Source organism: Oryctolagus cuniculus, chromosome 7 (assembly GCF_051225735.1).
Source record: "Oryctolagus cuniculus isolate XC-2025 breed Fujian yellow rabbit chromosome 7, ASM5122573v1, whole genome shotgun sequence".
NCBI classification, from domain to species: Eukaryota; Metazoa; Chordata; class Mammalia; order Lagomorpha; family Leporidae; genus Oryctolagus; species Oryctolagus cuniculus.
In genome coordinates this window covers 97,723,124-97,738,680 of record NC_142873.1, presented here as the reverse complement: position 1 = coordinate 97,738,680, position 15,557 = coordinate 97,723,124, and the positions used below count along the sequence as shown (strand labels likewise).

At 37.8% G+C, this 15,557-nt stretch overlaps 1 pseudogene; it reads right to left on the bottom strand.

Annotated features, from left to right (window-relative positions):
• Positions 1 to 1,015: 1,015 nt before the first annotated feature.
• LOC127493771 (U2 spliceosomal RNA) lies at positions 1,016 to 1,191 on the bottom strand (annotated as a pseudogene).
• Positions 1,192 to 15,557: the final 14,366 nt, after the last annotated feature.

Genomic DNA, 15,557 nt, shown 5'->3' with positions numbered 1-15,557 from the left:
AGTCCAGAAGACCTTCATTTTTAATTTTGTATTCAAGTGCCAGTTGAGACAAATTGGTTAGCAGTTCATCATGGGAGCAATTCCAGAGCTCATTCATTTAGACTCTAAGGACTTTTCAGTGTCACCAAAGGCAGCCAACACATATTTGGTGACCTCAGGAAGAACACAATACTTGGCAATTTAGAAAAACTACAGTGTATGCTTCAGTCCTTAAAATTCATCATCTAATTTCCTCTATCTCTTTTCCACTGGGTAAGAAACATCTGTCAACACATATGCCATTGGGCTATTATTCTTCCTAATGTGGTTATTGAGCTTGACTCTCTACACTCCAACAGAGGAAAGCTGTTCTATCACATACGCAGGCACCATGGCGTAATACAAAAGATGCAGGGGTTAAAATCACTTATCCTGCACCCTCCACCCCTGTGACTCTACCTACAGGGAAAACTATGCATTGTTTTAAACAACATGACTCTTTCCCATAATCCCATATTTTAGGAATTTACATTGTAAAAGTTCACTTTATTTATTTTTTTTCTAACAGAACAACATATGTTATGCTTACATTTGAAAGCAATCTCAGAAAAAGGGCCTGCATGTGAATGCAATTGGCTGGGAGTTCACATTTCCCTTAGACAAAATTGTGAGCAAAACACATGTTTTTCCATCTAAGTTAGAAGATGGAAAATCATGCATTATTTTTTAGGCTTTTGCGGCATGCTATTTTAAAATCAATGCATATTTCTTCATGCACATTTTCACAAACGTCAATGTTGATACATCCATCAGATCTGATGTGTTCAATCCCTTCAGCACCTGGAGAACTTCTACTCCTGAAAATATTTTTCTCCTAACTTTTCAATTTGCTCCTGAGAATTGTAATTCTTTTTGACTAGTGATAAGTGAGAAACAGAACCCTCCATCTTCATTTCCTGCAGGAGGAATTGGAACATTTTATCTGCTTGCTCTTAATTTCAGGTAAATCAAAGAATAACTGCTCCTCTCACTGCCATAATAATCTCCCCAAATCTTATGAAGACTCAAGAAGGAAAGAGAGGTTAATCAGCCACTAACATGGTATAGGTGTCATAAAATAATCTGGTACAAGAGAATAGTAAATGCAGGAACTACCGAAGCATGCACACACAAATACTACATGTGATCTTAGCCAAAAGGCCGAGAAGCGATTGCACACACACACAAATACTGCAAACAAACCAGAAAGCATTATTTTGTCAGAAAAGTACTGATTTCTCCTTCTGTTTAGAAAAGGAGTTGTTTTAAAAATTCTGATAGAAAAATGGAATTTGGCTAGTAGAGGCAAACTGCAGGCCTCATTTTAACTCTACACATTCAAGAATAAGATTACCAGGAAGCCAATCAGACACTGATTGGAAAGGAGACAGAAAAGGACATGCCCCATGAGTAAAGTAATCTATTCAATATTAGGAATGGCAGGATGCCAACAATGGATGTGCATGGTGAGTGACTTCTCTCGATTTATGAAGAAGGTGTAGAAGTAAGCATATTATATACTATTTTCTATAAGTTCCTAGAGATGTGTAGAGTTCTATCTTCATTTCTTTCAAGTACATGATTGATTTTTGAAATGGGATGGGCAATAAAAGTATCCACCGAACTGAGAAAAAAAAAGAAATTGACTTGCTATGCACTTACATCTTAGTAATTTAAGAAGTAGTGGTTTAAAAATCAAAAACAAAATTTTATTTTGCAATATGCCAACAGAATCAATGTACCTATATTCAATTTTTTCTTCATATCATTTTTCTTGCTTTTCATTAACACCAAATGTAATACTTTTGGGTTAAATGATTACATATAGGTAGAAAAGTATGATCTCAGGGCTACAGTCTTTGGAGTAAAATCTCTTGACCTACAAAATATGTCAAAACTTATTCTTTCTCTACTTCAGACTAGAAGATGAATGTACTTTGTTTTAACTAAAAAATAGTACTATGCATGTAAAATGGGTCAATAAATTAAACTTGATCTAATTCTTTACTTCAAATCTCTTTCAACTATTGGGAGCATTTTAAAAATGAAATCTTACTAGTGACTAGAGAGAAGTAAATTGCATGTATGTAAATATTTATTCCAATGAGCAACTCAGTTATCATCATTTACTCCAGAGTTTTAAGAACTGGAGTAAAACGAAGTTAATGGTAAACTAGTATTTCAAATTATAAAATCAGTGTTAATCATTCTGGGGGGCATGAAAATATTGACTACAAAGTTCAAGTAAGAACAAGAATATCTCTTGAACAAATCTTAAAAACAGTTTTAACTTGAAAATTTCAAAACCCTGACAGTTCAACTTAAATCACTGAATCCTTGAAAAAGGATGTCTCAAATGTTTTTAGGAAAATGAAATTAAAAGATAATCTTATTTTGGTGTAAAAAAATTCTGAAACCCTTGCATCATGCATTCACAACATGCATTTTTCATGAACTTTCAGATTCCTCATGTGCATGGATTTTGCATTTTTGCACCAAAATAAACTCTCAATTCCATTTCCCATGAACTTTTTGAAGAACCCTCATGTATATATAGTTCATCAACAGTTAACTTAAATCTAAATAATTGCTGCAAATTGCAAGTCATGGATAGACACACATTTATCCATCAATAAATCCTCACTAGTGATAAGTGAGCTTCTAAATTGAGGGTTCGAACGTTGTGCCTGGGAATATTTCATTGAAGTATTTCCCCTTCCCATTCTCAAGAGTCCTGGTTTGGATGATGAATTTGATGGCTGTATTATGTAAGCCTCAAGTGGCTGATAGGATACCTCACTACGAATTTTCTTGCTTTCTTATTTTTTTCTGTGTTGCATCTCTAGTTGGCCTGTGCTAGTTTGGCCTTCCTAGGTAACATCAATATACTCAGTAAGATAATGAGGTGCTTTAAACATTTCTCTGTCATTTCTCAGTTTAATCATTCATAAAATTGTAATTTCCCTTCTCTAAGATCAAGAAGTACATGTCTAGTGTTGCTACTTTGTTACTAATTGCTGTCACTTAGATGAATGTAACCTAAACTCTTTCACAGGTGAAACTGTGCAATGAACTCTAAGCCTCCATGATTTGGGTCACTTGCCTGGATTTGGGTCCCATATATGGGAGCTCTCTATCTTCCCTTAAGACAACTTGTCGGCCAGCGCTGCGGCTCACTAGGCTAATCCTCCGCCTTGTGGCGCCAGCACACCGGGTTCTAGTCCTGGTCGGGGTCCTGGATTCTGTCCCGGTTGCCCCTCTTCCAGGCCAGCTCTCTGCTGTGGCCAGGGAGTGCAGTGGAGGATGGCCCAAGTACTTGGGCCCTGCACCCCATGGGAGACCAGGAGAAGCACCTGGCTCCTGCCTTCGGATCAGCACGGTGCGCTGGCCGCAGCGCACCAGCCACGGCGGCCGTTGGAGGATGAACCAACGGCAAAGGAAGACCTTTCTCTCTGTCTCTCTCTCTCTCACTGTCCACTCTGCCTGTTAAAAAAAAAAAAAAAGACAACTTGTCTCTGTTTTTTCCTTCATTCATAACTGTCCCATAACACAGAACATCCACTGCTATGTAACTAAACATAATTAAAATTGAACTCCAATGGTAATAAAGATCCATACTCAGTATAAATTGCTTCATAGATGAGAATTTGCTACCTCCTTGCGCCCATGATGAGTTTTTTACTCCTCAGAGTCATAAAAGTTATTTAGAGACTGAATTGATTTCCGAATTGACACTAGGATTAAGATGTTTTAATAAAAGAGAGCTATATTTGATATGCTTAGACAGAATTCCTGATGCTAGCTGGTTCAGAGACACTAAGGAAGTTCATGATAGAATCCTGGGCTATGTCTCTCCCTATAATATCATCCCAGCCTTTGGAAATATGTGTGTTTTAAGTTCTTCAGGCACAGTCCTGCAGCCCAGGGCTACGCTAAACATACAATCACTGTAAGAAGAGCAGTTTTCCTGTCTGAGAAGATGCTGTTGGTACAAATGCCAGGAGTCATCATGATAAAGGGTAGAAGCAAGGAGTGAGAAGTGGTGATGACAAATGCCATCAGCAAAGCTGACAACCACAGCACCTGAGGCATCAATGCTGGTCATTTCTGACAGGCACTGACAGCAGTAGCAGCTGCTACAGAACAGAGGTGAACACAAGGAAGAATACAACAATAGCAGTCAGAAAATATCAACTTCACTTAGCCATAGGAAGATGGCAGGGCATGGGAATTGAGGAAACATGGATTTTGGAGTTAAAAACCCTATGATCATTAAGTATACTGAAAATAGATCATAGATCATTAAGAGTAGGAATCTGAGAGGGAAGAGAAAGAGCGGTTGGAGGGTGGAGGGAAAGAAATCCCACTATGTTCCTAAATCTGAATATATGAAATATATGAAACTTGTATAACTTAAATAAAATTTTTAAAGAAAAAAATTTGGAAAAAGCAAGTGATAAAAAAACACTAAGCAAGATCTCTACACTCAGGTCTCAGTAATGTTGATGTGAGCTGTTGAAATAAAGAATTTGGAGTACCATTGGATGACTATTTCACTTAGAGTTCTTACAAGTTCTTGACACTTCCAGTAGCAAGGAAACCATATGCAGTGTCATGAAGAGAATAATATCTATCTCATGATGGCCTAGCAAAACTTGAGAGGAATAAGAAAATCTATTGAACATCTCTTCATAATTATTATAATTATTTAATTTAATCCTCACACCAACACTGCAAGTTCAGAAGTCATGAAACCCATTTTATAGATGACTAAAGTGGGTAATGCAAAAATTAAGTAATTTTCGCAAGTACAAACAAATAACCAACACAGATAAAATGTTAGCACAATTTCAATGTCAGTGTTCTTTCCATTAGACTCCATTGCCTCCCTGGAAATCCAAGACAAATGATGGAAATAGTCACTACAAACACCAAAGGCCATTCCCTGTTTACCTCCTGCCCCCTGCAGAGGGAACCAGATGTTGAGCAAATTACCCAGTTTTGGGCTCTGAAACCCTTCATTTTGAAACTGAAATCTAACAACTCTGAAGTTACTGACACTGCTATTGAGTCCTGCCAAGTCCCCCGCTCTGAGGGCAGTTTGGTGTAAAGAATGTTGATAATCACTGTAAATGAAGGAGTATGATTGTTAGCACAGGAAATGAGGCTAGCTCCTAAGTAGTTCTGGCAGCAGAACCTATGCTGTGGTACTGGGAGGTACATGCTTTTCACATAGAAAATAAAAAATAAAAATAAACAGATTGTCTGGAACTCTTCCAGCTCCCTCTGTCCCAACCTCCAAGGCTTATAACCCAATGCTCTCAGTCTCAAATGTGGTTTTCCCTGTAAAATGTTTGCAGAAACCAGGTGAATTTTTTTTGCATGGATGAATAATGATTCTATCTCCAGAATTCCAGTAGGTGCATCAAGAAGTGATGTGATTTGGGTTGTTGCACATCCAAAGGGAAAATGAGGTTCTTTCTGAGTCAGACGACATCAGCAGTTTTAGAAGGAAGATGGATGTCCCAGAGAAAGCTAGCTTTTCTCAGAAAAGGAGATAAAGTGGGTGGTCTCCTTAAGCTCCTCACAGATGTTGAAGAATGAAGGAGAACTTGGAAGCATCATGGGCATAGTGGGGTGATGGTGTGGTGAATTTCCCTACTTAGTTTGTAGGTAATTCTTTGGATATTTGAATAGACATCAGGATGGTTTTCTGTAGCATTAACATGAACTTGTCTTTTTTATAGATTTATTTTATTTGAAAGGCAGATTTACAGAGAGAGAGAAGGAGACAGGGAGAAAGATATCTTCCATCCACTATTTCATTCCCCAAATGGCCACATTGGCCAGAGCTGGGTCAATCCAAAGCCAAAGCCAGGAGCTTCTTCTGGGTCACCCACATGGGTGCTATGTAGTATACCATAGTGTATATATACCATAATTTCTTTATCCAGTCTTTAGTTAATGGGAATCTGGGTTGATTCCATAGCTTAGCTGTTATGAATTGACCTGCAGTAAACGTGGGTGAGCAGATAATTGTTTCATATGCTGATTTCTTAATGTTTGGGTAAATTCTCAGGAGCCAGAAGCCTGGGTCATATGGTAGGTTTATTTTGAGATTTCTGAGTTACCTCCATACTGTCTTCCACAGTGACTGGACCAGTGTACATTCCCACCAACAGTGGATTAGGGTACCTTTTTCCCCACTTTTTCACCGGTATTTGTTGTTTGTTGATTTTTGTATGAGACCCATTCTAACTTGGGTGGGATGAAACCTCATTGTGGTTTTGATTTGCATTTCCCTGATGGCTAGTGATACCGAGCATTTTTTCATGTGTCTGTTAGCCATTGTGATTAGGGTGTAAGTTGGGGTCTTGTTTCATAGTCCCTTATGCAGAGATACAATTTTCCCAACACCATTTGTTGAAGAGGCTGTTGTTTTTCCAGGTAGTGATTTTTAGCTCATTTCTCAAATATTCGTTGGTTGTAGATGTTGAGATTTCTTTTCTGTTTCATTGGCATACATGTCTACTTTTATGCTTCTACCAAGCTTTTTATTATTATAACAGCCCTGTAGTATGCTTTGAAGTTTGGTACAGGGATTCCTACAGTTTTGTTTTAATTGCTTAAGGTTTCCTTGGCTATTTGGGGTCTCATGTTTTCATTCGAATTTCAGGATGGTTTTCTCTAGATCTAGGTAAAAATGTCCTTGGTATTTTGGGATTGCACTGAAATTATAAATTGCTTTTGTGTAGTATAGAAATTTTAATTATATTAATTCTTCCAATTCATGAACATGGAAGATTCTTTCCATTTTTTTCATGTCTTCTATTTCTTTCCTCAATAGTTTATAATTTTCAATGTAGCCATCACTCAGATCCTTGGTTAAATTTATCCCAAGACATTTAATTTTTTGATAGTTGTTGTGAATGGACTAATCTTACAAGTTCTTTCTCAAGAACAATGTTAGTGTAAATGAATGTTACTGATTTTGTATGTTGATATTATATCTTGCAACTTTGCTGAATATTCTTCTAAGTACAAATAATCTCTTAGTGAAAATGTTTTGTTCCCCTGAAAAAGGATCATGTCTTCTGCAAACAGGGATAATTTGACTTCCTCCCTTCTACTTTGTAGCACTTTGATTTCTTTTGTTGCCTAATGGCTGTGGCTAAAATTTCCAGTATTATATTAAATAGTAACTGTGAAAGTGGGTATCCTTGTCTAGTTCCATTTGTGGTAATGTTTCCAGCTTTTCCCCATTCAATATAATGGTGACTGTGGTTTTGTCTAATATTACCTTGACCGTGTTGAGCAATGTTCCCTGTATACAGAATTTGCTTAAATTTTTTTTTTTATCATGAAAAGATGTTGTATTTCACCAAATGATTTTTCTGCATATATTGAGATAATCATATAGTTTTTTTAATTTGTTAATGTGATGTACCACATTTATTGATTTGTGTATCCTGTATTTTTATGAACTCTTATTTTAGAAAAAACTTAGTATAGAAGCAATGGTATTTATATTAGTGTTTCTATAATGCCCATTGAATTCTCTTTCTCTTCAAAACCTAGGAGAACATTTTCATGCATATCAATGACTCTGGTGCTCTGTTTTAAGAACTACTGCTATATTTGCTTCTCGAGTCAAATACAAAATTCCCACGAGTGTTGATGGTAATTACACCTGCAGAACAATGCATGACAAATACAGCTCCTGCTGAAGAACTATTTAATGACTTTGAACTTTAAGAAATAAACATGGCCTGCACTCCTGCTGCCTTCCTAACTACTATTTTTAGTTAGTGGTTCTGAATAGGTCACCTCTGGGGCCATGTTACTTTCTATGACCAAATAAGAAACAGATTTCACAGAACACGCATTGAACTAGGAATTCAACATGTGATAGTCCACAGTAGTATGGACAGTATGGACTCCTTGCCTAACATAAAATATCCCAGCTATCAATTCAAAAACCAATTTAAATTATAGTGTAATATTATGGGTAGGATCATAGTAGCAATTGCAGATAACAATATACACTTAGATCACTATGATTATAAATCATATAAATCATAAATCACCACTATAAATGGGCCTTCAACTCCACCTTTTGTTTAAATTATTTTTCAAAAATATATTTATGAATTTACTAATACTGTACCTTGTATGGGCCCAATATATTGGCAACAATAACAATAAGAGTTATGAGTGTGGAGTTATAATAAAATTTAGGAAAAATAAAGAGGATTGGATAAAACTTTGCAATATATTGCTGGGTGTTTATACTCTTAAAATATATGAAGAAAAGAATACTTTCTATTCCTGGGGAAATCCTGTGTTGATTTATTCCTTTTTCCTGTGAACATCCTCACTGTAAACATATTCCTTGATTCTATAAGGTCAGTGTGTCTATAAGAAGCATCCACTAAAACAAGATGAATTCTAAGTGGCCTCATAGGCATTCTTTGGTCTAAGATCACCTGGACAAATTCAAGGAAGAAAGGTCAATTTGATGTTTACGTATGTAGAAGAGCAGCAAAATTCTTTTCTCACTTATGTTAAAACACTGGAAATTTTTTTACAGAAAGCATTTACATCCAGAGATAAAACTGATGTTCTAATTGTACCTACACAGGCAGTTTTTCAAGAACGCATCTACTCCATTGTCAGAGTACTTAGCATAAAAGAACAAATTCAGAAACTCCATCTGCAAATTTGTTGGAAAAAAAAATCATAAGATAGCTAGCAAAACCCCTGGCCAACCTAGGGTTATCATTGAAGCCGAAAGATACTCAAAATTTTTTTTAAAGATTTATTTATTTACTTGAAAGGAAGAGTTACACAAAGAGATGAGAGGCAGAGAGAGAGACAGGTCTTCCGTCCAATGGTTCACTCCCCAGTTGGCTGCAGGTCAGAGCTGCACCGATCTGAAGCCAGGAGCCGAGTGCTTCTTCCAGGTCTCCCACGTGGGTGCAGGGATCCAAGGACTTGGGCCATCTTACACTGCTTTCCCAGGCCAAGGCAGAGAGCTGGATTGGAAGAGGAGCAGCTGGGACTAGAACCGGTGCCCATATGGGATGCCGGCGCTTTAGGCCAGGGTGTTAACCCGCTGCGCCACAGCGCCGGCCCCATACTCAAAATTTTTTTTAATATGGACTTCAGGTATTTAACCAAAATTCCAAACTTGAATATTCTCTGCCCTTCTCATTCTCTCAATCTTTCTCTCTTCTTCCAACTGATGTCATGAGAATCCAGACATTGTATGAGTTTGCTTGAGCAGAAAGGGTGTCATTGCATATGAAATGTAGTTGAATTCAAGGGAAAGGCTAAGTTTGGAGATAAAACTTTAGAGAGAGTCTGCAATATCTGGATGGCATTTAAAACCGCAGTTCAAAGATAAAAGCCATTAAAGGAGAAAAGCAACAAGTGTTTCTACAAATGCCTACAAATAAGTGTAGAAATAAAATAAACAAAACAAAGAGGATGATATGAGTCTCCAAAAGAAGCACAAAAGTATTTCAATATTAGAATGTGAAGACAAAGAGATTAATGAAATGCCTGAAAATGAATTCAAAAGAATGATTATAAAATCACTCAAAAACACAGAGAAACAGATTCATGAGATAAAGAAATCCAATCACAATATGGATGAAAATTTGTGCCGAGAGAGAGATATTGAAGAGAAATCAAATGACACTTAGAAATAAAGAATTCAATAGGTCAAATAGAAAATATAGTAAAAAGCCTTAACAACAGATTTGGTGAAGCAGGAGCAAGAATATCTGAGCTAGAAGACAAATCTTTGGAAATATTTCAGTCATACATCAGACAAAAAAAATGAAAAAATTAGAAAAATGAAAACCAAGGACATGTGCCATCTTCTACTTCCCTTCCAAGCCATAGCAAAGAGTTGGGTTGGAAATGTAGAAGCCAGGACTCAAACTGGCACCCACATGGGATGCCAACACTGCAGTTGCAGGCTTTACCACACTTTTATTTTATTTTATTTTATTTTATTTTATTTTATTTTATTTTTGACAGGCAGAGTGGACAGTGAGAAAGAGAGAGACAGAGAGAAAGGTCTTCCTTTTGCCGTTGGTTCACCCTCCAATGGCCGCCTCGGCCGGCACATCACGCTGATCCGAAGCCAGGAGCCAGGTGCTCAGGATCACTAGCCACCATTCCCTAAATGCAAGTCAAAAGCACAATGAAGTTTCAAATCACCTCAGTTAGAATGGCTATCATCCAAAAATGAAAAAAACAATAAATACTGTTGAGTATATGGTGAAAAAAGGTACCCTAATCTACTGTTGATGGGAATATTAATCAGACAGCCATTATGGAACACAGTATGAAGATTCCTCAGAAATCTTAAAATACATTTAACATATGACTCAGCCATCCCACTCCTGGAAATTTATCCAATGAAAAGAATTCAGCATATCAAAGAGTTCTCTGTATTCTAATGTTCACTGCATCTAAATTCACATTAGCTAAAATATTGAATCAACCCAGATGTCTATCATTTTAAGACTGGATAAAGAAAATGTGGTATATATATATATACACTATAGAATACTACTCTATGGGGCTGGCACTGTGGTGCAGTGGGATAATGCCCTGGCCTGAAGCGCCAGCATCCCATATGGGCGCCGATTCGGGACTCAGCTGCTTCAGTTCCAATCCACCTCTCTGCTGTGGCCTGGGAAGGCAATAGAAGATGGCCCAAGTCCTTGGGCCCTTACACCCACGTGGGAGACCCGGAGGAAGCTCCTGGCTCCTGGCTTCGGATCAGTGCAGCTCCGGCCACTGCAGCCAATTGGGGAGTGAACCAGCGGATGGAAGACCTCTGTCTGTCTATCTCTCTCTCTCTCTCTCTCTGCCTCTCCTCTCTCTGTGTAACTGACTTTCAAATAAATAAATATCTTTTAAAAAAGAATAATACTCTACCATAAAAAAAGAATGAAATCATAATTTTGCAACAAAATGGATGTAACTGGAGCCCATTTTGCTTAGTGAAAGAAGTCAGTTCCAAAAAGACAAAAACGTTTTCTTCATTTTGTTGCAATTAATATACAGACCACAATAAGTGTAATGTATATGAGCAAAACTGATATTTTGAGATTTAATTATTGTTTACAGCCCTTGTCTATAATCTTGAGGAACTGGTTTTAGCTACATAGTTTTTGTTGAATTCTTTATTTGGTGGAGGATTAAGTTTGTGGTTATAAAATAGACTGAAAGTATGACACTAAAAATTAAAATAAAAAATAAGAAATGAAGGAGGAGATAGAGTGGGATTGTGGACGAGAGGGAGGAAATGGTGAGTAGTATCATTATGCTGATCAGTATGAAATATGCTCTTCAATAAGAAATACGTGAAATTTGTTCACCTATATAAATAAAAGACAAATTTAAAAAATTACTAGATTCTAGACATTATTTCATAAGGATAAAGAAACAGTAATTCAATATTATAATGTTAACCATATAAGTGAAAATATGGTTTTATCAAAAATTTTACTTGCTAATTATCTCTTGAATATCAACAGCATTTCTACTAACCCTTGGTATCAATATTTTATCAACTTTAACAGCAATAATGATCAAATTAGAAATACTAGTTACTGTGATATTTTGGTTTTCTTTTCATCTTGTGGGTCTAGGTTAAAATTGAATTTCAGCATTTTTAAAAATTTCTTTTTTGTCACTCATCTAAAATTTCTGAAGTTAGTGGACTCTTATTACTATGATTTATTGATGCACATAAAATCTAGAAGTGTTGGTGAAATTAAATAAAGTATTTAAGTCAAAAAAAAAAACCACAACAAAAACAGCATATAATTATATGAGAGAGATGTAAGTTAAGAGTATAAAAAGAAGACGGTGCCGCGGCTCATTAGGCTATTCCTCCGCCTGCGGCTCTGGCACCCCGGGATTCTAGTCCTGGTTGGGGCGCCAGATTCTGTCCTGGCTGCTCCTCTTCCAGTCCAGCTCTCTGCTGTGGCCTGGGAAGGCAGTAAAGGATGGCCCAAGTGCTTGGGCCCTGCTCCCGCATGGGAGACCAGGAAGAAGCATCTGGCTCCTGGCTTCGGATCAGCGCAGCCTGACGGCCATAGCGGCCATTGGGGGTGAACTAATGGAAGGAAGACTTTTCTCTCTTTCTCTCTCACTGTCTAACTCTGCCTGTTTAAAAAAAAAAAAAAAAAAAAAGAGTAGAGTATGAAAAGAGAAGATAGTCAAAGACTGAACTCTGGGGCACTCCTGCATCTAAACATGAGGCAGGAAAAAGGAATCCCTTTTAAGGGGAGGTTGTGTAGATAGACGCATAGATAGCACATCTATTAAAAGAAGGAAAGGCAGAGAGCAGAGTACCTGTGCTAGTAAGTTAGTAGTATGGTGATGGAAAAAATACAGTTCTTTTCTAGTTGATACTATATTGAGTGGAATTTTAAGTAAAACCATGAAACCAAAGATCTCCAGCAGAAGATTTGAATAAAAATGAGATAAGATATAAAACAGTGTTGTGGACAGTGAGAAAGTGGCTTTTAAAAATTTTTTATGTAAGGTATACAAATTTCATGTATTTCATATATACAGATTTAGGAACATAGTGAGACTTCTCACCCTGTCCTCCCTCCTGTCCATGCTCTCACCCTTCTTCCTCCTCCCTCTCCTATTCCCACTTTTGATTTTTACAAAGATCTATTTTCAGTTTACTTTATCTTTGTAAGATTAACCCTACACTAAGTAAAATGTCAACAAATAGTATGAAGAAAAAAACACTATTCCTCAATAGTAGAGACAAGGGCTATAAAAGATTATCCAATTTTGAAATGTCAAAGAGCATGCTTATATTGTTGGGTGCTAGTGAATACTAATTTGAAAATTTTGGATAGAGTAAAAGGGAAACTCATATGCATGACTGCCTTTTTTTCTCTAGTATCATTCAGCTGGTCCAGTACAGGAGATGATGTAGAAAACTGAGGTTGGCCAGAAAGGATTTTTTTTTTTTATTTGACAGGTAGAGTTACAGACAGTGAGAGAGAGAGAGGCAGAGAGAAAGGTCTTCCTTTTGTTGGTTCACTCCCCAAATGGCCGCTACGGCTGGCGCTACGCCAATCCGAAGCCAGGAGCCAGGTGCTTCTTCCTGATCTCCCATGCTGGTGCAGGAGCCTAAATACCTGGGCCATCCTCCACTGCCTTCCCGGGCCACAGCAGAGAGCTGGACTGGAAGAGGAGCAACCGAGTCTAGAACCCGGCGCCCACATGGGATGAGAGTGCCGCAGGCAGAGGATTAACCAAGTGAGCCACGGTGCCGGCCCCAGAAAGGATTGTTTAGTTAAGTTTGATGAATGGAGAGAGAAGCAAGGAGATTGATTCTAAACTCCCTATCTTCCCTCTCTTAAAAGTTTCTTGATACAATATGAGAAAAACAATTATTGATGATCATTTGATAAATGTAATATGTTAACAGTTGACCAATCATCAGTAAATATCTATTATTTTATACCAACCAAATTCCAGCATTGCTCCACAATTGTCAATAATTTTGAAACAAATATACTCATGCTGTTAACTCCTCTTGGAGCTCCCAATGGATTTTCCCATGTGATAAACAATAGGATACAAATCAACATCTATAGTTTCTGTGGTATCATATAAAGTTATTTGTGTTTGTCCCAAAGCCTTGGCCCAAAGCTCTTAAAAGTCTTGTATTTTCCTGAATGATACACAGCTTTTTTCTTTTTTTTCTTTTTTTTAAACTTTTATTTAATGAATATAAATTTCCAAAGTACAGCTTATGGATTACAATGGCTTCCCCCCAATAACGTCCCTCCCACCCGCAACCCTCCCCTTTCCCACTCCCTCTCCCCTTCTATTCACATCAAGATTCATTTTCGATTCTCTTTATACACAGATTTTTTCATTCTAATTATGTGAATCTTGGTGGACCCTAAATATTTTCAGGCTAGGGGCTGGTCACAAGAAAGACCAATCCTTCATTAAGGAATTATAACTTAGTCACCAGTGATGAATAACATAATCAATCATGGTTATCTACTGAGACCTCCGTTAAAACCTCTAAACAACGGAGTGTGGAGAATTTCCTGCTTGGTGTACACATCCACCTGCCTGGAGGATGGTACAGCCCAACTCAGTGGAACAGAATTTCCTGTGATCTGGACCCTCTAGTCCTATCCTAGAAGGATAGGAGAGGGTGGGATAAGGGAGGGAGGGATTGTAGAGGGGAAAGTATCATTATGTCCCAAAACTGTATATATAAAATACATGAAATGTATTCCCTCTATATAAATAAAAAATGTTAATAAAAATAAGAAATATAGAATGCTTGAGATGTGTACCTGGTATTTAAAGTAGTGGATGGAATGCAGTCTTGTGGGATTTCATCCTTTACCTGTGAGGTCTGCACTAACTCAAGGTAATTAGTGTCAGGATTGAATTGAACTATTGAACACTCAGTGTCTGGAGAATCAGAGAACTGGTGCTCAACATGATAACTGCCTACTTCTCTGAAGTAGTTTCCAGGTGCTAAAAATGAAGTTTCTGGGGCTGGCGCCATGGCGCAGTAGGTTAATCCTCCACCTGCGGCGCAGACATCCCATATGTGTGCTGGTTCTAGTCCCAGCAGCTCCTCTTCCAATCCAGCTCTCTGCTGTGGCCTGGGAAAGCAGTAGAAGATGGTCCAAGTGCTTGGCCCCCTGCACCCGCATGGGAGACCAGGAAGAAGCACCTGGCTCCTGGCTTTGGATTGGCTCAGCTCTGGCTGTTGCAGCCATTTGGGGATTGAAACAATGGAAGGAAGACCTCTCTCTCTCTGTCTCTCTCTCTCACTGTCTGTAACTTTACCTGTCAAATAAATAAATAAAATTTTTAAAAAAATGAAGTTTCCTATGCCACATAGGCTTATATGCTCGTTAAAATATATGAAACAGGTATATATTATAGCAAAATATATTACATACAGAAATAATATTTATTATATTACATATATGCATATATTTACAGAAACACATTTATTTCTCACATATTTTTGCTATTGATAAATTTCAACAGCTTTATCGTACAATTAATACAAACTGCCCATATTTAAAGGGTGCAATTTTTTTAAAGATTTATTTATTTATTATTTGAAAGTCAGAGTTACACAGAGAGAGAAGGAGAGGCAGAGAGAGAGAGAGAGAGAGAGGTCTTCCATCTGCTGGTTCACTCCCCAATTGGCTGCAAAGGCCAGAGCTGTGCCAATCTGAAGCCAGGAGCCAGGAGCTTCCTCTGGGTCTCCCATGTGGGTGCAGGGGCTGAAGGGCATGAGACATCTTCTACTGCTTTCCTAGGCCATAGCAGAGAGCTGGATGGGAAGTGGAGCAGCTCTCCAACTGGTGCCCTTATGGGATGCTGGCACTGCAGGCAGTGGCTTTACCTGCTATGCCACAGCACCAGCCCCTAAAGGGTAAAAAGTTTTAATATGTGTATATGTAAGATCATGATCACACTCAAAATAATGAACATAT